Source organism: Acomys minous, assembly GCF_964271855.1.
Source record: "Acomys minous genome assembly, chromosome: 5".
NCBI lineage: Eukaryota > Metazoa > Chordata > Mammalia > Rodentia > Muridae > Acomys > Acomys minous.
Genome location: NC_140494.1, coordinates 120,380,475 through 120,404,666, shown reverse-complemented (window position 1 = coordinate 120,404,666; position 24,192 = coordinate 120,380,475).

Here is a 24,192-nt window from a genome sequence, read left to right as displayed (position 1 = left end):
CTTATTTTTGTTTGTTTCTTTCTTTCTTTCAAGACTTCAAAAATGTCTCGACATCTTTCGAGCCACCTCCTCAGGGTACACGCTGGCCAACTTTCCAGTTAATGAGCCAAGACAGAGACAGAGAGCCTTGCTTTCCACAGCTGCAGAGTGAGAGTGACCCCGCCATGGTAATATAAAATATATGTTGGTGGTGCTGCGTGATTGGAAAGTGACCACACCAGCTCACCCAAGCTGTGCCTTGGGCACTGGCGGCTGGGGCTTCAGCCTGGCCTCTATTCTCCCTACACCTCTGACCTTGGCTTCTTGCTGCTCAGGCCTCTGGCCAAGCCAGTTACCAACCAAGCCCGCCCAGTCTATAACCTCTGTCTTTAGGGCCTGTGTGTTTGGATTTTTTTGCTGTTCTTTCAACAAGCATTTATTAAATGCCTACTGTGTACTAGACTCTGTTCCATGTGCTCGTTCCACCACCATTTGGTAGGTGAACCAGACAGACACTGTATACTCACAGAGTGTGCCATCTTGAAGGGACACAGCACAACTGGAAAGGTAACTTTGTGTCGGTGATGGGTTGGGGGCTTAAGGATGTGTATGGGTGGCCTGGAAATGGTTACCACTTCTACAGAAGATCTTACTTCTTAAAAAAAAATTGGTGATAAGTCTTCCAAATATACAGAGAATTAGACACAAGCCATCCCACAGCCAAGACACCTGCTGTCACCCAGGCAGCTTCTTGCCTGTTTCTTCCTACTCCCCACTACATTCTGCTGTTGTTTTGAAATAAATCCAAGATTTATTCTTGATGCCACAACCTCTGTGCCTGCACTTTTCATCAGCTAGAGGCCAGCACGAAGCTGACACAGGAGTAGCCAGGGTGTCTCTGAGGCACTGAGTAGTCGGGATGTCTGATGAATCAAAGTTCAAATGCCACTCTTCTCTGTCACAAGGTGCAGAGCATTGGGCTAGTCACAAAACCTCTCTGAGCCTCAAATCCCTCACAGTCGAGGTAAGGAAGGCCAGGACTGAGCTCTGGAGCCATTCTCATGGCTACGTGGGAGCTGGTAAAGTGGCCAGCAGCATACCTGGCACCAAGTGGATGCGCTGTACATTTTCTTCCCTGGTCCCAATGAGTTCTAGATGGATCAAAGGTCCTAGAAAGGCCTGCGTGCTGACAGGCATTCTTTACCTCCAGCATGCTGAGTAAAGTGTCATGGGATGGGGCTGGAAAGGTGGCTCAGCTGCTCAAGTGCTTACCTTGCAAGCATGGTGGCTGGCAGTCATCTGTAACTCTAGTTCCAGGGGATCCAATGCCGTCTTCCGGCCTCCATGGCACCAGGCACTCATGTGGTGCACAAACATCCATGCAGGCAAATATTCATGCACGTAAACTAAAAATAAACAAATCGGTTTTATAAAGCCATCTGTGGTGATGTGCTCATAATAGAAGTTCTGACAAGTAGATCTCTGAGACTCATTGGCCAGCGAGGCTAGCCTAATGGTGAGCTCGAAGCCAATGATCTAGCCTGCCTCCCAACACAGGACGGATGATTCATGAGAAGCAACCCCCAAAGCTGTCCTCTGGCCTTTATACCCATGTGCATACACACACACACACACACACACACACACACACACACAAGCACGAGCAGAGAGAATGCCGTGGAACACAGACACCCTGGCCCATAAACAGCTCTCATTGTGAGCCATCTTCCACATCAGCCTCCCTCGGCTACGCTTTACATACCGTGGACCACCCACCTCTGCATGACCACACTCATGACAGAGGTCACATAGGTCTCATCAAGTTCAAGTCCTTATAAAGCTGGCTTCACCTTTGTAGCTTGTAGCTTGTAGCTCACTCGCTGGGGGTGGGGGGTGGGGGGGGTGAGCGAGGGTGGGGGTGGGTAAGGACAGCAACACTTGGCAACGGGAACTCTGTGTACCCAAGCCAAGCACCCTCGGCTCCCTTTTAAAAGGCTTGACCTGTTTCTGGGAAAGCTATGAACACCAGGCTCCTCTCTACCGTGGGTGGCAGCTGGAGCTAAAGCCCCAATAACTCAGACAAATGTGGCCGACGCCAGAGTGGAGTCAAGGGCCTGGCTGCAACGTCTGGGGCCAGCTCGGTCTTGGACCTCACTGTATGTTTACAAGTTTCCCTTTGACAATTCAGTTTTGAAGATGGGCTTCATTAAAGGGCAATTATAGGTTAAGTGACTTGCTGGCTCGCTGCCTAATGTGGAAAACTCGACTGTGACAATCAGATAATTCTGAGATTAAGCAACACGGGCTTGCTACTGAGAGCAGTGGTTTAGGAGAGTGGAAGACTCTCCACAGCCATGACCTCATCCCCACAGTAACCGTCTGGGCAGGAAGTCTGTATTCATGGGACCGGCAGACGCTGGGGACCTCCAGCACCGGGTGACCTCTTCTGGGAAAGGGGACTGTGGAAGGGCTTTATGTTCGGAATGATGAGATATCCCTCTTTATTGGACTCACCACTTCTGGAGGCTTCTCCTGGGTACCAGGAGCCAGCTCTTCTTGTCTATGCTGTGACCTCTGTCCTTCGCTCTTTCTTGTCAACGCGTCTTTGCTAATATCCTCCCTGATGTCTATAAACCTCCCTGACCTGCAAGGTACCAGTACTTGACATTTTCTGGAGCAATGAGCATTGCAGGAAGCTTGCTGTTCAAACCGTGGCTAAGGCAGGAAGAGGCTAAGTATTGCTACATGGAACTTTCAGGCCAACGAAGGTGTTGGGCTCGGACATGGCTACACCTAGGAGCGTTGTCATAGTGATTTCTGCTTTTTTTCCTGCTAGCTTCAGCATCAGGGGCTGCATAAGCCAACCGGATGATGCCAACCGGAACTCACGAAGTCACGTGGCTTCCTACTGATTCCTTTTAAAGTTCCGGGATGTGGTATGATTGGACGGTGAACGCCATGCGGCTGCGTGGATGCCGCAAAGCATTCCTGATTGGATGATGCATTTTGGTTCATTTCCTGCTGCATATGCTAAAATGCCATGAGGGAAAATGACTTATAGAAGAAAGAGTTTAATTTGGCTTTCCGCTCCAGAGTAACGGAGTCTGTTGATAGCATGCGAGCAGGAATCTATGAATCACGTGCGGGAAGCAGAAAGAGCAAGCAAAAAGTGAGGGACACTAGAAACCCGAAAGGCTGTCGCAGAGATAGATGTACTTCCTCCAGCCAGGCTCTACATCTTAAAGGCTCCATAACCCTCTAAAGGGCGCCACCAACTGAGGACCAGGTGTTCACATACCTGAGCCCATGGGGACATTTCTCATTCAAACCACCACAGATCCCCTTAGGGTGCACGGCCACTTTACATCACAGCAAGATGGGAGCTGAGGCTGAGAGTGATGCCTCCTCGGTGCCTCCAGAGGGCATCAGAATGTGAGAGGAAAGTCGCCACCCGGAAGTCAGCAATCTCACAAGCGTGCCTCCGGCCTCTGCTGTGCCTGCCAATGTTAGTGTTGTAAAAGTCCTGCCTCCCTCCCGGGCGGGCGGTGGGCTCCAGAAGAGTGGTCCTGTCCAACCATCATCACGAGGAAACGTGGTAGAAGACCACACTCTCAGGCCCTCCCCTCCAACTGAAGGAGAGACTCAGGAGGGTGAGGTCTGGGAGTTGGCATTTTCACACACTTTCTGGACATGTCTGATGGTCTGAGGTCCGGGAGTCAGCATTTTAACACACTCCGGACACTTCCGATGGTCCGAGGTCCGGGAGTCGGGCATTATAATACACTCCAGACACTTGCGATGGTCCGAGGTCCGGGAAACGGCATTTTAACACACTTTCCGGACACTTCTGTGGTCCGAGGTCCGGGAGTCGGCATTTTAACACACTCCGGACACTTCCGGTGGTCTGAGGTTTTAGGACTTCTGCTGTAGAACAAGTGCTGCCCCATCCGCACACTCTTGCTGCCCTCGGCGGCCACGCTTAATGCTCTTTACACATCATAAGCAAAGACGGGAAGGCTGGAGGGTGGCCTGAGCTGCTCCTGTGAAGATGTGAGCCTTTATCCTGTAAGAACTTACAACAGCGACCCATTCCTGCTGTCACCAAATAGCCCGCCATCCTTTGTTATGGAGGGGCTGGGGAGACAAGTCAGCTACTAGAGTGCTGGCTGTACACACACAGGGCAAGTTCAGTCCCCAGCACTGACATAAAAAAAAAAAAGTATAGATGGTCATGCACATCTATAATGCTAGCAATGGGGAAGTGGATACGGGAGGATCACTAGGGCTCATCGAAGAATCAACCAATGGATGTGAAGGCATGTTATACTACACATGCACACACGTACACATGTGTGCGTACACACACACACACACACACACACACACACACACACACACACACACACACGACACACCTAGGCTTCCAGCTCTTCCTTCCTTGTCTCCAAAGATTCATACCCACATGACACGTGCACATCAGAGAGACCCTCACTCCTGCCTAGGCACAGGCCTGTTCTGTGCAAAACAGATGCCAGGCAACAAACCGCCATGCCATCTTCTTCATGATAGACACAGGCATGTGACACAAATGGCCTGGAAGCAGCAGGCCACTCATAGAAGGTGGTACCATGGCCGACTGCCCTTGGAGGAGAAGGCCAAGTGCTGAGCAGAGGTCTGGGGGCAGGATTAGCCCCGTGTCTGAAAGTCACTGGCTTGGCACGCCCCAGCCTGGGCCTCCCTCCCCACAACCTTATAATCTGTGGCCTGAGCCCCAGATGTCTGAAAGCCCATTTTATCAGTGTTTGTTCAGTGGCACAAACAGGCAGGCTCGGGGATAGGTTGAGACAGTGAGGGTGACACTCTGATTTGATGCTTGTTTACCGGACCAAGTTCCCAGGGCTCAGCTCCTAAACAGCAGTCCTGTTTTGTAGCATTGAACCTGGTTGTGTACTAGTAAAAAAAAAAAGAGAGAAACAGAATCTCAGGCCAGGGGAGGGGCGGGAGAGAGGCATCTCTCATCCACGTGTTCCTTTGTTTCATTAGCAGACACACTCACTGCCCAGCTGCTGCTCTAGCTTGCCTGCTTTGGGGGCCTGAGCCTTCTCAGACGCTCACTACCAATGAGCACCGGGCATTTAGACTGTGTTTCCACCCCTCACCCGCCAGGTAGGAGAACTCAGGCCAGATTCAGAACATGCAAAGGGTCAGTGGCCTGGCTTGCCGTGCCAAGAGCAGGTGTGTCTCCACCTGCTCAAAGGAAATGCCCACGAGAAACTAGAGGGTGAGTGGCCCCAGCCCCAGCTGGCGGGGGTGAGGCAGTAGGCACAGTCAAGGACCAAGGGCAAAGGCCGAGCAGTCAGAGGTCAAGCATCCACAGCCCAAGTGCAAGACCCGGCAACAGGCAAAGTTCAGCCGGCTGGGCATGGGGTGAGCTCAGTGGGTGGCTATGAGGGACAGAGGCCTGAACATTTGGCTGGAGAGGCGGGTGAGGATGAGGAGGATACTGCACTGTCACACCAGACATTGTGGTCAAGTACTTCAGGGGCAAGGAGAAACTGAGGGGCTGGGCTGAGTCCAAGGGGGGTGGGGCTCTGTAGGGTGGTGGAGTGAGAGACTGTTAAGGCTGCGGTCCATCCGTCCAATCAGAGGGCAGAAGGTAGGGACCATCCCAGGACTGAAGATGGCCTAGAACAGGCCAACGGTGCATGCTTGTGGTCCCATAGCTCAGCAGAGGAGGGGACCTCAGTGCTCACATCAGTCATGCGGACAGCAACACAAGAATAAGCTCGCTGGGGCACTTGGCACTGCGTTAAAACCCACACCCACTGGCTCGATAAATTCTAGCAGTGAATACATCTCCATATCACAAATGTGGAAACCAAGGCACAGGAAGCTTGGGCCTTTGCCACAGAGGTAGGAGGCAGAGCTGGATTTGGACAGGGGTAGCTCCAGTCTGACGTCCAGGCCTGGATGGATTCCTGACCTGTCCTGTACACATTTTCAAATATGTACGAGATAGCTACACGGTTCCTTAATGGAGTCTCAGCGGCCACTTTTGATATTATTTCTCTTTTGGGTTTTGTTGTTTTCATTGAAATACTGGAGTGCCAGGCAGGGCACTGTGAGGAACAAAACTGATAGAGTGAATATATATTCAAAGGAGATTTATTAGGCTGTCTTACCTCATAGGGGCTGGCTGATCCAATGGCAGCTGTCTGTACAATGGAGAGTTGAGGGGCCCGAAGCCACTCAGTCCACAAGGCTGGGCGCCTCAGCAGAACTAATCTGGCAAGAAAGGCCTAGAAGGCTCCTAGGAGCCACTGGACCTCAGTCCTCACTCCAAGGCTGAAGAAACTGGGCCCCAGGGTCAGTGGGACAGGCAGAGGTGACAGCAGCAACAGAATCCGTGGCAGTGGCTCTCAACCTTCCTAACGCTGAGACCCTAGAGGCAGAGGCAGGCAGATCACTGTGAGTTTGAGGCCAGCCTGGTCTACAAAATGAGCCTAGGGCAGCCAAGGCTACACAGAGAAACCTTGTCTTGAAAAACCAAAAAAAAGGAAATATATATACCTCCTCATGTTGTGGTGACACCCCAACCATAAAATTATTTGTAGCTGTAATTTTGGTACTGTTGTAAATTGTAATGTAAACACCTGGTGTGCAGGATACCTGACACCCAACCTCTGTAAAAGGGTCATTCGACACCCCCCACCCTGCAAAAGGATCGTGACCCACAGGTTAAGAACCACTTGTAAACACGGTTTGAGAGCAAGTAGACAAAAGACTTTCACTTCAGACCTCCTTGTATCTGGGCTCCAGGCAGAAGGTGCTGCCTGTGTTTAGCACGGGCCTTCCCACCTGACATCTCTCCTAGGGGCGCTGAAGCCTTGCTCTTAGCTGAGTCCTCTTAGTTAACCGACACAGCCAGGGATTGAACTAGGCCTCCTTGCACGCCAGGCAGATGCTCTGCCGCTGAGCTACAGCTTCAAGGTGCCCACTCTTCCCAGCGTTCGACCTGCAGACCATCTACTTCAGGAGGAGGCTGGAGATTTTAAGGCCAATGGCCGCCATCAGCATCAGCCCTGACCCCTTCAGTGTTGATGTCCTACAGATAGCATTCCCTTCCCTGCACCCGTTATGCCCCCGTCACACCGCACACTGTGCCATCTGCTTCCCAGCCCAGGATTAAAAGTTCTCTGGCCATCTCAGTAGCACATCTCTTGACACTTGATTTCTTCTACCCAAGAAGGAAGTAAGGGGGCTGCAGAGAGGGCTCAGGGATTAAGTCTGCTTGTTGTTCACTTGTGAGGATCTGAGGTCAGATCCATGCTGGGTGGCCCACAATGCTAGTAACTGTAGCTCCAGGGGATCTGATGCCCTCTTCTGGCCTCTGCCTGCAACTGCACACACATATGTGAATACACTCATGTACACAGGCATGCACATACACATAGACAAATAAAATAAATATTTTTTTAAAAAAATAACCAGATGAGATCTATCTCTTAGAGCAAATGCTCAATTATTGGACTCTCTCAGATCCCCATTTCCCCTCCCTCACTTCATGCCGATAGACTGTCACACCTTATGTAGGTGGGAAATCGAGGCATGCTGCTAGGTCTTTACATGAGCAAGGGACAAAGTCATGACCAGGCCCTGGCTGGGCCCACAGTTCACCGGGACTCATCAGAGCCCCACTCCTATTTATTCTTGTCTATTTTTGCACAAGCAGAGAAGTTAGTACGATGGGCATCCTCCAGCGTGTGAGTTCTCAGGATATAATTCACTTTAATCTTTTAAGCATTTGACAGTATTTGCTCGAAAGAAGGAGCAACAAGTACATAATTATTGCACTAATTAAGCTGCCAAAAACACAGGCGTGCAGGAAGAGCACCTTTGAAACGGGAGCCCGCGACGCATTAGCATCTGCTGTAAGCTTATTAATCACCTAACAGGCAATTAGCAAGCTGTTACTGTTTGAGGCTGCTATGTAAATAAATTCTTGGGTTAATTTCTTCCTCTGATAATAAAGAAAACATTATGAAAATTAGCTAAGCGACAATGTAAATGATCTTCACTGTTAATTATACGACAGTGTTACATATGCAAGGACCCCAGAGCTGATAAGGGCCCTGGCTCCCTCTCTCCCCATTGCCCACTGCCAGCCCCCACCTTGGCTGGAATGCTTTAAAAAATAACAGTGTTGACACAGGTAAGGAGTAGGGGAGCTTTGGGGACTGGAGTCACAGCTGTTGGCTTGAAGCTTGCCCAAAGCAACTGTCAACTCCACAAACTGGCATGCTCCATGGCCTCAGCCTTAAGTGTGGCCTTGGGTGCTGCATCAGTGGCTCCTTCCAGGAGCAGAACAAGGGAAGGGGACAGAGGGCCAGACCCAAGGTTCCCAACTCAAGGCTTCCAATCCCGAGGAGCCACTCTGCAGTGCTGGATGAAAGCCTCTGGGCTGGTATCATTGTCACTGTCCACCGTGTGGCAATTGGCATCTGCTAGACAGGTATGGGAGATAATGCGGTGTATACCCTGACACCCAAGTTCAAGTCTCCACCACTCGGGCTACAAGGCCTCAAAGGATAGTGCTTCCTTCGGTCTCAGTTTCTTCTACAAGATAGAGGTGATGGGCTGCATCAGGGTCGGGGTGCAGTGGGGGGTGGACCCCTTGAGTATAGGACTAGTTGGGAAAGCTCAGATCCTCAGCACTCACATGAATGCCTGGTGAGCATGGTGGCTGCCTGCAAGGCAGAGATCCACGGCACATGGTGTTGGTTAGATTAACTGAGTTCGTGAGCTCTCTGTTCAGTGAAAGACCCTGCTTTGAACATAAGAAGAAAAGCAACCAAGGAGGACACCTGGCATCAGCCTTAGGTCTCCGCATATATGTGCATGCACTTGCATATATACCATGTATGCACGCAAACACAAATACACACGTGCACACAACAATTACTACTACACCACACACACACACACACACACACACACACACACACACACACACACACACACACTGCTTCACTAGAGGTGATGGTAACACACTTCCACAGCATTGTCTGTGATGGACAGTAACACAGGGTAGTCTTCCCAGAGTCCTGTGGACAAAGCTGCCTGCACTCAGAGATCAGAACCAGTTCATTGTCATCAGCTTGGGTCTGGCCATTCAAAGTGACAGCAGTTCCACATCTGGCTGTGAGCAATGACAGGAGGAGAGAGAGAGAGAGAGAGAGAGAGAGAGAGAGAGAGAGAGAGAGAGAGAGAGAGACTGGGTGTGTATGTGTGTGGTGTGTGTGTGTGTGTGTGTGTGTGTGTGTGTGTGTGTGTGTGTGTGTGTTTGGTGTTATATTCAGCCCCACCTATCATTACAGCCAACCACAATGGGCAAAATGGGGACAAACAAAGCCAGACCTTGGCTTTCTGAGAAGTTGGGCCCTGGACACTGTTTAGGGGAGCCTGGAGAAGTCCTGTGAAACATTGCACAATGACTGAGAAAGGCTCTGCAGCACAAGGTAGGCTGGTCTTTGCTTACGAAGGCTCTCGGAGTGCACCCACTCATACACACAAAATGACATTCAAGCAAGCAGAAATATCAGATTCCATCTTCGCACTGGCAAACATCAGAAGGGTGCTGATGCTGCACTGGTGAGGACGGGGGAGGCAGGCAGCTCTTGCATCCCTCTGAGGGGGACTGTGGTCCAGCAGCTCGGGAAGGCAACCCTGATGGAAATACCAAGCGCACAGCCCCTTCTGCCTAGCTCTCTGTTTCATGCTTTTTTAGCCTAGCTGCTCAACTCCCGGGGCTGCAAAATGACTTATGCATGAGAATATTCACTGCCACCATAATTATAATACCAAGAGACTAGTGACATCCTAACGTCCATTAATAGGACACTGTAATAAATTACAGGCATCAACAGGACGGAGTGCCATGCAGCCCTCAAACACACTCCAGTGCTCCTTGTGCAGAGACACACTGTTATGTTCAACAGGGCCTGTGTCACAGAAGACCCCTATGTCTATAAAAAAAATAATCCTGTGCTGCATATATCATGCACATTATACAAGCTCACCCTCTATGGAAGGCTTTGCAAAAAACCAAATTTGCCACTGACCTAGGAAGTGGACAGCAGAGGGAGGGAGCCTTACTGGCCCTAATGCGTATGTCACAGGCCATCTTCAAGCAGTAATGGGTTCTTGTGTGCTCCAATCCGTTTCACAGAAGTACGCACCCCTTTGCCTCTCCTGTTCCCCCTTTCTCCCAAGCCCCAGCATCCCAGAGGACAATATCAGCACACTGTGCCCTGCCCACATATAGAATAGACCATATATAGCCCACTGGTGAAAGGGCCAGACCAATTTGTTCACTTGTTGTGGAAGTTTTGGGTTATATGTAAACATGTTTTTGTTTTAATCCCAGGTGTGGGATTTGTCCACTGCTGATAACTGCTTCCTGAGAGGGCACGTGATATTTGTCAGCTGTGAACTACCTCGTACAGGAGCATGGTCTTTGCCAAGGGGATAAAAGCCAGAGAGAGACAGAGACAGACAGACAGATGGACAGACAGACACACAGACAGACAGACAGACAGATGCACAGACACAGAGAGACTGGGGGCTCTAAGAAAGAAGAAGGCTGCTGGTGTTTCCCCCTGGTTGCTGTTGATGCAGATGGACTAGAAGAAGTTGAAGATCTCCTGAACCGAGGATTGGACTTGCCCCAAGGAACCTGACGACCCTGCACAGCAGGAAGTAGTAGCTAAGGAAAATTATGACCCCTCTCCCCACTAACCTTCCTTCTCTCCCACCTGGTATTGGGGTGTTGGAAGAGATTGGGATGAAGAAGGGAGAAAGAGATTTAAGAAACCCAAAATAAAATTACATTTTAAAAAACATGCCAACATTCTCTGTGCTGCTGATTCTGAAAAAGACTGTTAGTGTGGCTTTTTGGGGACTGGTGCCCTGCCATCAGCTGCACTTTCCTGCAGCCACTTCTGTCTTCGGTCCTCATTCTTAATCAAGGGACTTGGGCAAAGACAAGCTCTTTTGTGGTTTTGGATTTTTCCAGAGTCCATCTATTGATACCTATATCTGTAAATCACATATATGTACATATGCCATGCAATAGGATATAGCTCTGAATCCCCAGGAGACATCTGGGGCATAATACATATAGCCCCCTATCCTTGTTTGACCCTGCCTCCCCATTTTAAGATACACCACCCCTCACTGTTGAATCTTGGCTTGTTCACTGGGGCCACAGAACAGAACAAGCCTTTAGCTCCTGACAGCACCCTAATAATCCCAAGATGCATCTCACGCCTCTCATACTTGCCCTCGTTTTCCAGGCAGAGGTCTTTACCGCTCTAACAGGGTCTCTGGCAGGCTCCCCCAGGCCTTCCACAACTCAGTCGATCTCCTCTCTGCACTCTTCAAACCTTGATGTGCTTTTTAATCTGTGACACCTAGAAATAAGTGAAAACTCTGGAAAGCAGCCAAACAGCACAGGCCAAAAAAAATGAGGCTGTCACTCAGTGACTCGGGAGGTGAGGCCACTAAGAGGCAGGCCTCCTTGGGTTAACAGCTGGAAGAGAGAGAGAGAGAGAGAGAGAGAGAGAGAGAGAGAGAGAGAGAGAGAGAGAGAGAGAGTGCCCCAGCCTACCCTGTCCTCTACTTAGGCCTTCACGTCTTTAAACCTAAACTAAGGCCAACTCCCACTCCATCCAGGTTCAGATTCTATCCGTCCTTGCTGGACATTGCTCTAGTACAGGCCTGCCAGGGTTATGGAAGTCTCCATCCCAGAAGGGTGCTGTGGTCCTGTGCTGGCTTCACCACAAACCAAGGAGCCAAGGTAAGGATTATGTCTTTGTAAGGGAAGGAGAGGCGAAGTCCAGCCTGCCATCCGAACACCTGTGATTACCTCCTCTCAGGTTTATCACGCACACCTGATACTACATTTGCACCCACCAGAAGGAGCAGCCGACCCCCACAGGTGCCCAGGGGGCAAGGTGACATGGCCAGTGAGCTTTAGATTGAAGTTGGCTCAGCCCTTAATTTACTTGGCTTAGGTCGGGTCACTGAGCTATGAAAGTACCAAACGTTTATGAGCCAGCCTCTGTGGGTGTCTATCCCCTGCTCGCCCTTCTGTCTTTTGCTCCAACTGGCTCAGACTTGGGGAAGCACCCACTTGGTGGGCAGAAGTCTAAGCAAAGCAGGGGCTTGTTGGTTTCAGCTCTGCTGGGACTGTGGGCCAAACTCTATATTGATTCCATGTGCGTGTGTGTGTGTGTGTGTGTGTGTGTGTGTGTGTGTGTGTGTGTGTGTGTGTGTGTGTAGGCCAATGATTGGCATTAGGTGTTTTCCTCAATTACTTTCCACTTTACATTTTTGAGACGAGGGCTCACATAGCCTGGCTGACTTCTATCCCTTTGGGTAGCCAAGGGTAGTGTTGGCATTTGCTTTCTATTGCAATGATAAAAACCACGACCAAGAAACAACACAGGGAGGTCAAGGCAGGAACTTGGAGGCAGGAACTGAAGCAGAGACCATGGAGGGATGCTGCTTATTGGCTTGCTACCCAAGGCTCACTCAGCCTGCTTTCTTATACAACCCAAGACCAACTTTCCAAGGATGGTACCACCCACAGCAAGTTAGGGCAGCCTATATCAATGGGAAGAAAAAAAAACAAAGTTCTAAAGACTTGCCTACAGGCCAGTCTGCTATGAGCATCCCTCATCCTGGGAGAATCTAGCCTTGAACTCCTGGTGCCCCTGCCCACTTCTCCAGAGGTAGGGGTATGAGCACATGCTTCATTCTTGACTCATCTGTTCTCTTGCACACCTGTGTACACATATGTACATGTATGTGTATGTATGACCCCATATATCATATATGTTATCACAAAGCTTCTTCTACTGACCACAAGGAGAAGACTGATGGGTCAGCTGCTGGTTGCCTGAAAGCAACACTGGAAAGCTCCATATCAATGCCATTGACCTTGGATCAAGGAAAGGAACCGGCTCCCTTGTGTTGCCTTGGGTTGGATCTAGTTTTTACTCCCACTGTGTTTCCAAAGCTCAGTGCTATTTGAACAAGCATGCTGCGCACCTCAGGGAGCCCTGCTTCCCAAAGTAAATGCAGCAGGGATCAAGGAAAAGAAATAAAAGAAATGTATGTGAAATTGAAAACAGTACTGTGTCTGTGTATGTATGCACTTACACATGTGCGTGTGGGTGCACATGTAAACATGAGCATGTGCAAGCCAGAGGCCAACCTTGGCTGTCATTCCTCGGGTGTCATCCACATTGGTTTTAAAGACAGTCTCTCATTGGCCTGGCATTTAACCAAATAGCCAGAGAGCCCTATGGATCCGCCTGTCCCTCCTCCCGGCACTAGAATGATGTGTGCCCAGATTATTTTCATGGGTTTTGGGGCTCAAACTCGGGTCCATTTGCTTTACTCATTCTCTAGTGACTGAGTCATCTCCTCAGTCATCCAAATTAAATGTTTTAAATTACTTATTAGTGTGTGTGTATGTGTGTGTGTGTGTGTGTGTGTGTGTGAGAGAGAGAGAGAGAGAGAGAGAGAGAGAGAGAGAGAGAGAGAGAGAGAGAGAGAGAGACAGAGACAGAGACAGAGAAAGAGACAGAGACAGAGGTGGGTGACAGGTGAACCATGGTGCACGCATGGAGGTCAGAGGATAACTTTATGGGGTTGGTTCTGTCTACCTTCATGTGGGTTCCAAGGACCTAAGTTAAGTCACCAGCCTTGCTCAGCACATGCCTTTACCCGCTGAACCATCTCTCCAGCTCCCACATTAAAATTTTTACAAAATAATAATTCACCCTCCAGAGTATTTATCCAATAATAGACTAACCCAAAAGAACCAGTGGTCCTCCTCTGTGAGGCACACAGCTGGAGGATAGGGAAGCTCATACGCAGCTGCCCACGTGGTCCCTCTGGGCACACTCTTGGGCGTGGCCCTTCCCTTTCCTCTCATGTTCTAGGATCTTGCCTCTGGTCCTCTGGGTGTTAAGCTGGAGAGACTGTCAGGGGCTGCTGGCAAATCTTCATTCCACCAAGGAGGCCCAGAATATGAAGGCAGCTCCCTGCAGAATCTCTCCTTAGCTCCACCCACCCAACAGGAGACCATCACAGAGTGGTAACAATGGCCAACATACATCAAATATCCCTCCTTCTCCTGCCCGACTCTGGTGTCTCCGTCCTCTTGCTCTTCTTGGTCGGCTGTCTGAGGCTTCTAAGCTGGAACACGTGACCACAAGGGCCAGGAAAGGTCCTGTGTCCCAAATCACAGCACATCAGCCAGAGTCCTCTGGGTCCTGGGCCTTGAACACAGGAGCTACTAGAACTATGTTATTTCTAGGCCTTGATAATATTCAAGGTGTGGGGGGCATCAGTACTTGTGTGTTTGAGGCATGGTTTACGTCTTATAAATTGAGCCGTTTAAAAACTGTTTTATTGGTTCTTGTGAATTTCACATTATGCACTCCAATTCTACTCATCTCCTTGTCTCTTTGTATTCACCCTCTGCCCCTTGCAACCAAAACAAAAATCCTTGTAAAACAAAAACAAACAACAACAAAAAAACCACTTCACTGTGGAAGGTGCAGTATATCATACAGTATACTTTTTTGCTCAAACATTTTTACTTGCAAATTTTCATTGCAATTAGCCATTGGTCTGGTTTGAGGCCTCTGGCTTCTGCTACACGACCAATCCTTTCAGATATCTTGTTGTTACCCTAAGTCAGGAAAATCCTGCAGCTCATAGATGGTGGGGTGGGCCAGCTCAAAGCCCTGGATACAAGCCTTAGTGGTAGCTGAGTTGGTCAGCCTGCCAGCTCTCCTGCACCCCCACCTCTAAGGTCAGCTCTACTGTGCTGCCTAGGTGAGGTGGGGGGCCCACTGTCCTGAGTGCCACAGGCAGTGAGGGGAGGGGACAGCTCTCCTGCTCAAAATGAGCCATTTTTAAGCTCATCATCTAGCGCTATTATAATGTTCAAGACATTGTGCAACCACTTCTATCTAGTTCCAGAACATTCTCCTCCTCATGCCTAACCCTCCCCATTCTCTGTCCCCTCAAACCTCCTGCCAGCACTGCTCTGAGTTGTGTGTTGGTGAGCTTTTCTAACTCAGAGCCTTCATTTAGATGGGATGCTATGCATCATGTGACCTTTGGTGCCTGGTTTCTTTCACTCAACATACGTTTTTGAGGTTCATGCATCTTGCAATATGGGCTAGTGCTTCATTCTTGTTTACAGTTGACTAAATGAATATTTCACTCAACCTCCTCCTAATAGAAGAGGAGGAGGAGGAGGAGTCTCACCCAATAGTCTCACCCAGGTAAAAACACAGCAATTGGTTATCCAATACCAACCATTCAGCCTTGAAAAACACATTGTACAGATTGAGCAGTTATGTTTAGGAATATATATATACACATATATGAGCATAACAACAATTAATGATAAAAAAAAAAAAGAGGCCATGAATTTGAAAGAGAGCAAAGAGAGGTATTTGAGAAGGTTTGGAAGGAGAAAGGGGAAGGGAGAAATGATATAATTATATTGTAATCTCAAAAATAAAAGCAATAATTAAAAAAAGAAGGTTGGGCCCATCCTATTTTAGTCAAGGGCTTCTTCCCTGTGGCCTCATAGGTAGATGCAGGCAAATGTGGATGGAGTTCAAAGAAGGAAGGGAGAGGGGAAAGGCTGTGGGGGAGGGAGGGAAGATTGATTCTTACGGAGCTTGAGAGTGAGCCCCTATGTTGGAAAGAGAGCACCACTCCCACCAGAACTATGGGACAAACCAGGAAGCACAGGCAAAAAGTTACATTTGGTAGGCACCTATGTTTGGGTAGAAGGTAAGATGCCGTGTCCCCAAGGGGTAGGGATCTGAGTATGCAGCTGGGGTCGGGGAGGACCAGGGAAAGAGGGAGACTTTCTTAGCAAGAAGGTCACTGCTGTTGTGATGAAACACAAATGACCAAAAATAACTTGGGGAGGAAAGCGTTTATTTGACTTACTCTTCCATACCTCCATTCATCATCAAAGGGAGCCAGGACAGGAACTAAACAGGACAGGAACCTGGAGGCAGGAGCTGAAGTTGAGGCCATGGAGGGGTGCTGCTTACTGGCTTGCTCCTCATGGCTTGCTCAGCTTGCTTTTTTTCTAGAACCCAGGACCACCAACCTGGGCCATGGCCATACCAGTAAATAGGCTCGGCCCTCCCACATCACTCACTAGTGAAGAAAAATGCCCTACAGGCTTGCCTACCGCCCAGCCTTATAGACCCCTTCTCTCAGCCGAGGTCCCCTCCTCCCTGATGACTCTAGCTTGTATCGAGTTGGCATAATTTAGCTAGCACAGAGACCACACACACAAGAACAAGGATGAAGCCGGGTCCTGAGGCTGGAGTAGATGTGGCTTCCAAAGCACGTGAGCTTTGCCCACGACACCAGAGAGGAGATAGGAAGCAGTGGACACCTGGCTTAGGCCCACAGAGGGACAGGAAGCCCGAGCATCCCTGGGTTTTCACACTCATGTTCTTATCCGCTCAATTGTCTCTGGCATGATTTTTTTTCTCTAACCTTCTGCTGGGGACTCCTTTCAAGTCACTGTTGCCACAGGGACACACAAACACACACAGAAAGTTACAGGGCTTAGTTCTCTGCAGATCCAGAGACTCCAGGCCCAGTGCTGTGGCATCTGGGAGGCAGGCAGCCAGACTGCATCCTGCCAAGCACCTACAGCCTGCTGTTACCCAGGTCAGGGCTCCAAGGGGGTGGTCCACTCAACACAGAGACACCCCCCCCCCGCCCTCTCCACCCTGTCTCCCTGGACTGTGGAGCCAGCTCCCCACACCTGGGCCTGGTTGTGTCAACCCAGGAGCCTGACCAACTGAAATATTGACCTGCGTCAGCTCAAAAGCCTTCGATGGTTTGTTTTCCTTAAAAGGTTTGGAAATTCTAAATTCTCTTCCGCTTTTACACCAGCCTGCTGAGGGTCTTTGCCTAGCCCCACCTGCTTTATTGGTTGGTAAGTGTGACTCACAAGAGACATTCACACTGGGGCCTGGCTCAAGAATCAAAAACCGCTTAGTGAGCTCAGGCATGGAGTGTGCAGTTGAGTGCAATTTGAGGCTTAGGTTCAGGAGGGAGGGAGGGAGGGAGGGGGAGAGAAGGGGAGAGAGAGGGGAGTGCACAGAGCAGGCTGTTCATGAGGGGGCAAGAAAGGATTCAGTCACCTTCCTGCTTCCATCTCTCTCTCCCACACATCCCAAACCCTGCTGGCCTGGCCAAGCCTGGGCCACATTTAGACCAGGAAGCCAGGCCTGAAACCTCAGTGAGTCTCCAGAGGGCGGCAAGGCGTGATTGATTTTGAAAGTGTGACAGCAAAACAGTTAATAAAAACCCAATAGCTCTGTAGAGCAGTGCTTTCCACAGCGCCTAAATGAATGCTATTCATCACAGAGGGCCATGGGTACCCTAGCCCTGTGCACAAGGGGCGTGTTTGTGTGTGTGTGTGTGTGTGTGTGTGTGTGTGTGTGTGTGTGTGTGTGTGTGTGTGTGCAAGCGCAAACATGCAGGACCACCTTCCTGTCTGCCTGAGTTCTCTAGTGAGGAACTAAAGCCTGCTTTATTGAGTGTGTCAAGGGTGTACACATCTGAGCAGGCGTATACATGAGTGTGGAGGCTACAGGACAGCACTGAGTACTGTTCCTTAGGAGCCCTCCAGCTTTTCTTTTGTGACAAGGTCTTTCTTTGGTCTGACGCTCAGCAATTAGGCAAGGCTTGGCTTTAGAGACAGGCTCTGGGGATCAGCTCAGTGCTTGCAAGGAGAGCTCTTTATGGACTGAGCCATCCTCCAGCCCACAGTCTGCCTTCTTCACAGCGGGAGTGCTCCAGGTGTGGTCCTCAGCCAGTGCCAGCACTGCTGCAGAGCAGGCTCCAAGTACCCGTTGTCCCCTGCCCTCCTGCTCACCGCTCTGCCGCCCTGCAGAAGCCCAACTCTGGGTTCTGACAATCAGCTCAGAGAGAGGTCAACGGTGAGCTCACAAGCTGCAAAGCCCCACAGCAAAACTCAGGTTTCTGGCCATCTCTCCCAAAGCCAGTGAACAAACTCAGACAGCAACACGGGCAGAAGGCTTCGTCCTCTGTTGACAAGCGTCCGTGCTTGAGAAGAAAAGAAGATGTCAAACAGCCAGGGATTGTGATCTAAATAGCGGCTGACAAGAAAGCAGCTGAGATGGGAGAAGGCTAGGCCCAGGCTTGACCTGCTGCCTCCAGAAATCAGGGTGTGAGAGGATTAACAGGGCAAAGGTCAAGGGTATGTGCCAGATGCCGACACTCAGATCTGGACATAGCCCAGGCCAGCTGTGCAACCTTGGGCAAGCCACCGCCTGTTTCCACTGGGTAGTCTCCTCAGGGAGGATCTTATCTTGTAGGGTTATTATAAGATAGACTCAATGAAGGCAAAGTTCTTACAACAGGCCCCTTCCTCTCCACAGAAGAGCAACAGGGTGCCCTGGAGTTCTTTCCTCCCTAGGGATGGAGCCATGCATCTCTGTTGACTGTGTCCTAATAAGCCTGGGCTTCTTGGAAAAGCAGAGAGCCCACGACCGGGGCTTGAGGATGGTACCGTGGCTCCACCGATGCCAGGTTTACCGCTGTGTTGGCCACAGGTGGTGGCCCTACCCAGCTGCTCCCCTTCTGCCTGCCAGCTCCCAACAATGGTTAGCAGAGGGTACCAGAAAAACAAAACAACAACAAAAAGGACGTGAGGAGAGATGAGCGGAAGAAAGCAAGGAGACATAAACAAGGAAGAGGCTAAGTGGAGGGTAGGGGTGGGGCTGGGTCACCTGGGAAGGCAGAGCCTCAACCGAGGAATTGCCGATGTCAGGCTGGCCTGTGGGCGTGTCTATAGGCACAGGTGTTTTCTCTTGATTAATGATTGATGTGGAAGGACCCAGTCCGCTCTGGGCAGTGCCACCCCTGAGCATATCATCCGAGCTAAGCAATTTCTCAATCAAAGCCTTTTTTCTCTTGTGACTATAGGCTATGCCAAGTTGGCGGTTAAAGCCAATTAGGACACAGGGTCTTTCCTTGGACTCGAAGCTCAGCGATGGCCTAGACTGGTTGGCCAGCAAGCCCCAGAAATCCTCTGGTCTCTTATCTCCCAAGTGCAGGGAACACAGGCACACCTCACTGCGCTGGGCATTTCTATAAGGGCACTGGAAATCTGAACCTAAGTCCTCAGCCCCAAGGGTTATATATCTGTAATTATATTAAGTCCTGGGGAAAGTGCCCAGATAAGCAAGAATCAAATCAACCATGGCAGCGGCACCCCCAAAAAGCACATTTGCCCAGTTGTTTGCCCACAGCAGCCTCAGCCAGGTAGGTCCTGGGAACTAAAATGGAACAGGCCATGCCTCCTGTCTGCACAAGTGCTGGTATGAGAGGACTCTGGACCTCAGTAGGACACACAGCCACTCTGAGTGCTAAAGTGAGTCCCTGAGAAAGCCCCTATAGCCCTCTAAGACCCCTGCAGCCTTATGAAATTTCTGCATGATCTATCTAGGCCAGGGCCACAGGCTGCTGAATCTGACCCACAGACGTGGGATCTGCAGCCTGGTTAACTCTCTTCCTTTCATCCACTTCATCTCTTTAGAAAAGAGCCTGCCTGCTGGTGGGTGCAACCTTGCCCCTCTCACTCTCTCTTTTCTCAACTGACCCCACAGGTCCCGGGAGTCTGACTAATATCCAGGAAGGACCATGGCTTCAGGCAGATCCCTCGGTGTGTCTTAGTTAGGGTTTCCCTTGCTGTGGTGAAACACCATGACCAAAGCAACTGGGGAGGAAGTGTTTATTCTGCTTACGTCTACACATCACAGTTCATCATTGAAGGAAGTCAGGACAGGAACTCAAACAGGGCAGGAACCTGGAGGCAGGAGCTGAGGCAGAGGCCATGGAGGGGTGCTGCTTACTGGCTTGCTTCCACAGCCTGCTCAGCCTACTTTCCTACAGAACCCAAGACCATTAGCCCAGCGATGCTACTACCTATAATATGGGCTGGGACCTCCTACTTTAACCACTAATTAAGAAAATGTCCTAAAGGCTTGCTCACAGCCTGGTCTCACAGAGGCATTTCCTGAATTGAGACTTCCTCCTCTCTGATGACTCTAGCTTGTGTCAAGCTGACATAAGACTAACCAGTACAGCTGGTCTCGGGGGGACATTGTGAAGGACATATGAATTCGGTCACCCTCAAGCAGATGGCCAGCCCCTCAGCCGGGGCAATTCCTTAGCTCCGCCTTGGGACCAAAGAATGGGCTGGCCTGCTCCCCCAGGGGTGGCCTCTGGAGATAAAGAGCCTTTGTGAGTAGAGGAAAGGGTGAAAAAGACACCAGGTGCAGGGAGGATCCTAGGAAGCCTCTGGGCTCTTCATTAGCAACTAACATTTAGAGGCGGGCGGGTAGGGACACGGAACCCAGGGCAGTGAATTTCCTGGGATCTGTGACCCTCTGAGTTACTGCTTTCCAGGCTGCTGGTTTTCTGGCAATTTCCCTATGAAGATGAGCCATCTAAGCTCCAAACATGATGGGAAACCTGAAGTGGGACGTGGGTACATCTGTATGGGGTGGTGGTGGGTGACTTTAGTTTAAGGAAGGCAAGCTGCAGCCCCAAGGGGAAAAGGAGGCTGTGTGCAGAGGATCTCCAGACCTCCCTGCCTCAGGATGAGCTGGCTCCAGAAGACCTCTGTGGACTGACTCTGCTGACAGAGGCCAGGCTAGCAGGGAGATGGTCAGGGTGAGAGGCACCATCCCTTCCAGGCTCCCCCTGGGACAACCCTTTCCAGGTACAACCCCACCCCGACCCGATACATGCCAGATGCCTCTTGTTAGCTAGATGCAGATGAGCTACGTCAGTTAGCCTTTTATTTTTGATGAGCCTTAGGAAAGGAAAGTGAGGCAGGCAAGCGTGGTGGTGCATGCTTCTAATCCTAGCACTAGGCAGACTGAGGCGAGCTGATTAGGTGTCTGAAAGCCAGACCCGGGCTACATATTGAAAGAGATGGGGTGGGAGAGAGGGGCGTGGATGCATCTCAGTCGATAGAATGCTTGTCTAGCCTGCACGAAGCCCTAGCTTTGATCCCCAGCACCACATACACCACCATGTTTGTAATCCCAGTACTTAGCAGATGGAGGCAGGAAGACAAGAAATCCAAGGCTGTCCTTGGTTACATAGGGGCTCTGAAGCTAGTCTGTGCTACATAAGACTCTGTGTCAATATAAAAAGAAAGAAGGGGGGGAGGGGAAGGAAGAAGGAAAAGAGATTCAGAGACAGACATATACAGAGAGACAGAGAGTATGTATCTCAAGATGGGTTAGTGGATTTATTGCCACCGATGGGGCTAAATTAAAGTGCTGGCTTAAGGAAACAAAACCAAATGTTTATTCAGGTGGTATGTCGGTAAGCTTAAAAGCATGGTGGGACATAAAAAGGCCAGAGTTTGGGAAACCTAAAACGGTTAAAACACCAGACAGCGGCACGTCTCTGCAGCTGGACTGTGGGTTGTTAGGTTGGACTCTGCCCAGCCTAGCGCTTTAACCGAGGCTCCAGCTAGCAGGCACTAAGAAAGCGACCGTGAGCCCAAATTTATGGAGGGGTGCCTTTCATGTCTCTTTGGCAGCTTTATTAAGTCCTTCACTCTTCAGGGCATGTTTTTGGGGTGCTGGATTTCCTAAGAATCTAACTGAGCACCACTGTGTTATTGCCCCCCAAATTGCAACATGGGGGCACAGAGGTGCTAGTGTAAAGGCTTCTGAGGTGGGCTCTGCAGCCTGGTTGTTAAGAGGTGGGAGGTACCAGGCACCAGCTGCAGGAGCTGGGGAATCCATGCAGCCCTCAGCCTGTCTGAGAGGCCCTCAGACCCCAGGCTACAGAGTGAAAAGCAAGATGACCCAGGAAGTGCTTCAGGGATTCCTTAGTCCTCAGGTCACAGGCAGCCCTCTGCTCCATAACCCAGATTCTCTCCCAGAATTCCTCCCCTAGGGGAGAAGGGACTGCTGGGTAAGGACGGATGCTACCCCCAGCACTCTGCAGCAGGCTCGTGGCTGCAAAGGTAGCTACCCCGATGCATTAGCCTGTCTTCGCCTGGGAAATTACTTCAGCCCAGCATCATTTTTTATGTGCCTGTTCAATAAAATAATTATTGATGGCCTCATCCATTTAAGTCACAATCAAAATAGCAGCCGGGATGGGGCAGCCCCGTATTATATCACCCGAGTGAGAACTATTTTCTATCAATTCACAAATACATTCACATTTAAGTGAAAAATTATGCTATCTGGGATCAAATATATCAGAGGCTGGGAGCCAGGAGGGAGGGGGCTAGGCTGTGAGGGTAGCTTCATTATTCAGTAGGAGAGCCTGTGAGAGAAGGCAGTGAGTGTCTGAGGGGCCCTCTGCCTGCCACTGTGCACCATGGAGAGAGCTGGGACTTCCCCACCTGGTTTCATTAGGAGGCAGAGGGGAGATTGCCAGTGGCTGAACCTCAGTGAATGGGACAGATATGTCAACTGACGTGCCCCACCCCCATCCCATGTTGGCAGTCATGTGCCAATCATCCAGCAAGTGCCATATGTGTCTAAGATGGCTGGACAGTAGGGGTGGAGCAGGGCAAAGGCAGAGGGGAGGAACAAAGAGAGAAAGACTCGAGAGTGGGTGAGAACAATTGCCATTCCTTCCTCCTGTGAGCCAGCCCCACCCTGGGGGCTTGTCACTGAGCAGCCTTGGTGCCTCTAAGAAGCCACTGAGGCAAGTCCTAGGAGGCATCTCCTCTGTCAGAGTGAGGGTATGAGACTCATAGAGGGGGATTCAATCTCCCAAATGTGGCCAGCTTGTCAGGGAGCAAAACCAGGTTTGGCACCAGATCTGCAGGATGTCCAAACATGCACTGGAGATGCCTTGAGGTGCGGCCATTGATAGAAGTGGGGGTGAGAGGTGAGTTGAGTGAGAAGAGAACAGGAGTCATTGGTTTGGTTATTATGGCTTTCGTTTTGTCTGTGTTTTGGAGGGGGATGTGACTGTTCTGGTTGTTTTAAGTGAGATCTTAACAGAATTGGGGAAAAAAAACCCAAAGGTCCCGCTTATGGCTAGATCCAGCAAGTGATAAGGAGGTGGCTGGCCAGGCATAGGCAGATTGCTTTACTTGCAGAGCTTTCTCCAGAGCCCCGCCCACTCAAGGGTGGCCCCAGACAAGGTCTTGTTTTTGTGCTAGCCTTGTTCCACCCACCCACCCCAGACCCTCCACCAGAGACCTAGTGGGTGAGTCTCTCTCGATTGGCACGTGCTCTGCAAGCCTGGCCTCTAATTAGAACTTCAGACCTGCAAAGGGTTTTGAAGATCCGGCCGTGTCTATCATCACCGCCTCCCTCTCTCTTTATCTCTCCCTGTAGAGGCATCATCAGGTCTGTTCAGAATGGGTTGAAGCCTGAGGTAAAGTGTTCCCATGGTGGGGGGACAGTGGGGAAACACTGGGAGGAGGCAACTCCCACACCGTGGCAGCCAGCCTGGTATGTGACCTTTTCTCGCCTCTTTTAATTAGCAAGAGGCCCTTTGTTGGCACGAAACTACCTGTCAAGGAATTACGCTGTCAGGGTTAATCTTGGAAAATCCTGACCTCGTGTACACACATCATGTCTCCCCTTGGCCCTTGATACATGTCTTGCCCACTAGGAAGAGTGTCAGTGACTCCATCATGATCGTCCGGCCAAGGCCAACAAGATGGCCTAGTGGGCAGAAACACCTGTGGAGGAAGCTGAGTCCCACATGCGTAGAGCCTGTGTGAAAACCTGAGTGCAAGGCAGAGCACTGTGCTTCATGCTCTTAATCCCAGCACTGAGGAGGCAGATCTTAGTCAATATGAGGCCAGCCTGGTGTACATAGTGAGTTCTAGGACAGCCAAAGCTACAGAGAGGATCTATCTCAAAAAACAAAACAAAACAACAAAACAAACAAAGAAATTTAAAAAAGGAAAAAAAAGAGAGGGGGAGGGAGAGAAGGAGGGAGAAATAGAAAGAGAAAGGAAGAAAGAAAGAAAGAAAGAAAGAAAGAAAGAAAGAAAAGCAAGCAAGACGGATGCAATGGGATGCTTCTTAAATCCCAGCAGCTGTAGCTTGGAATGTG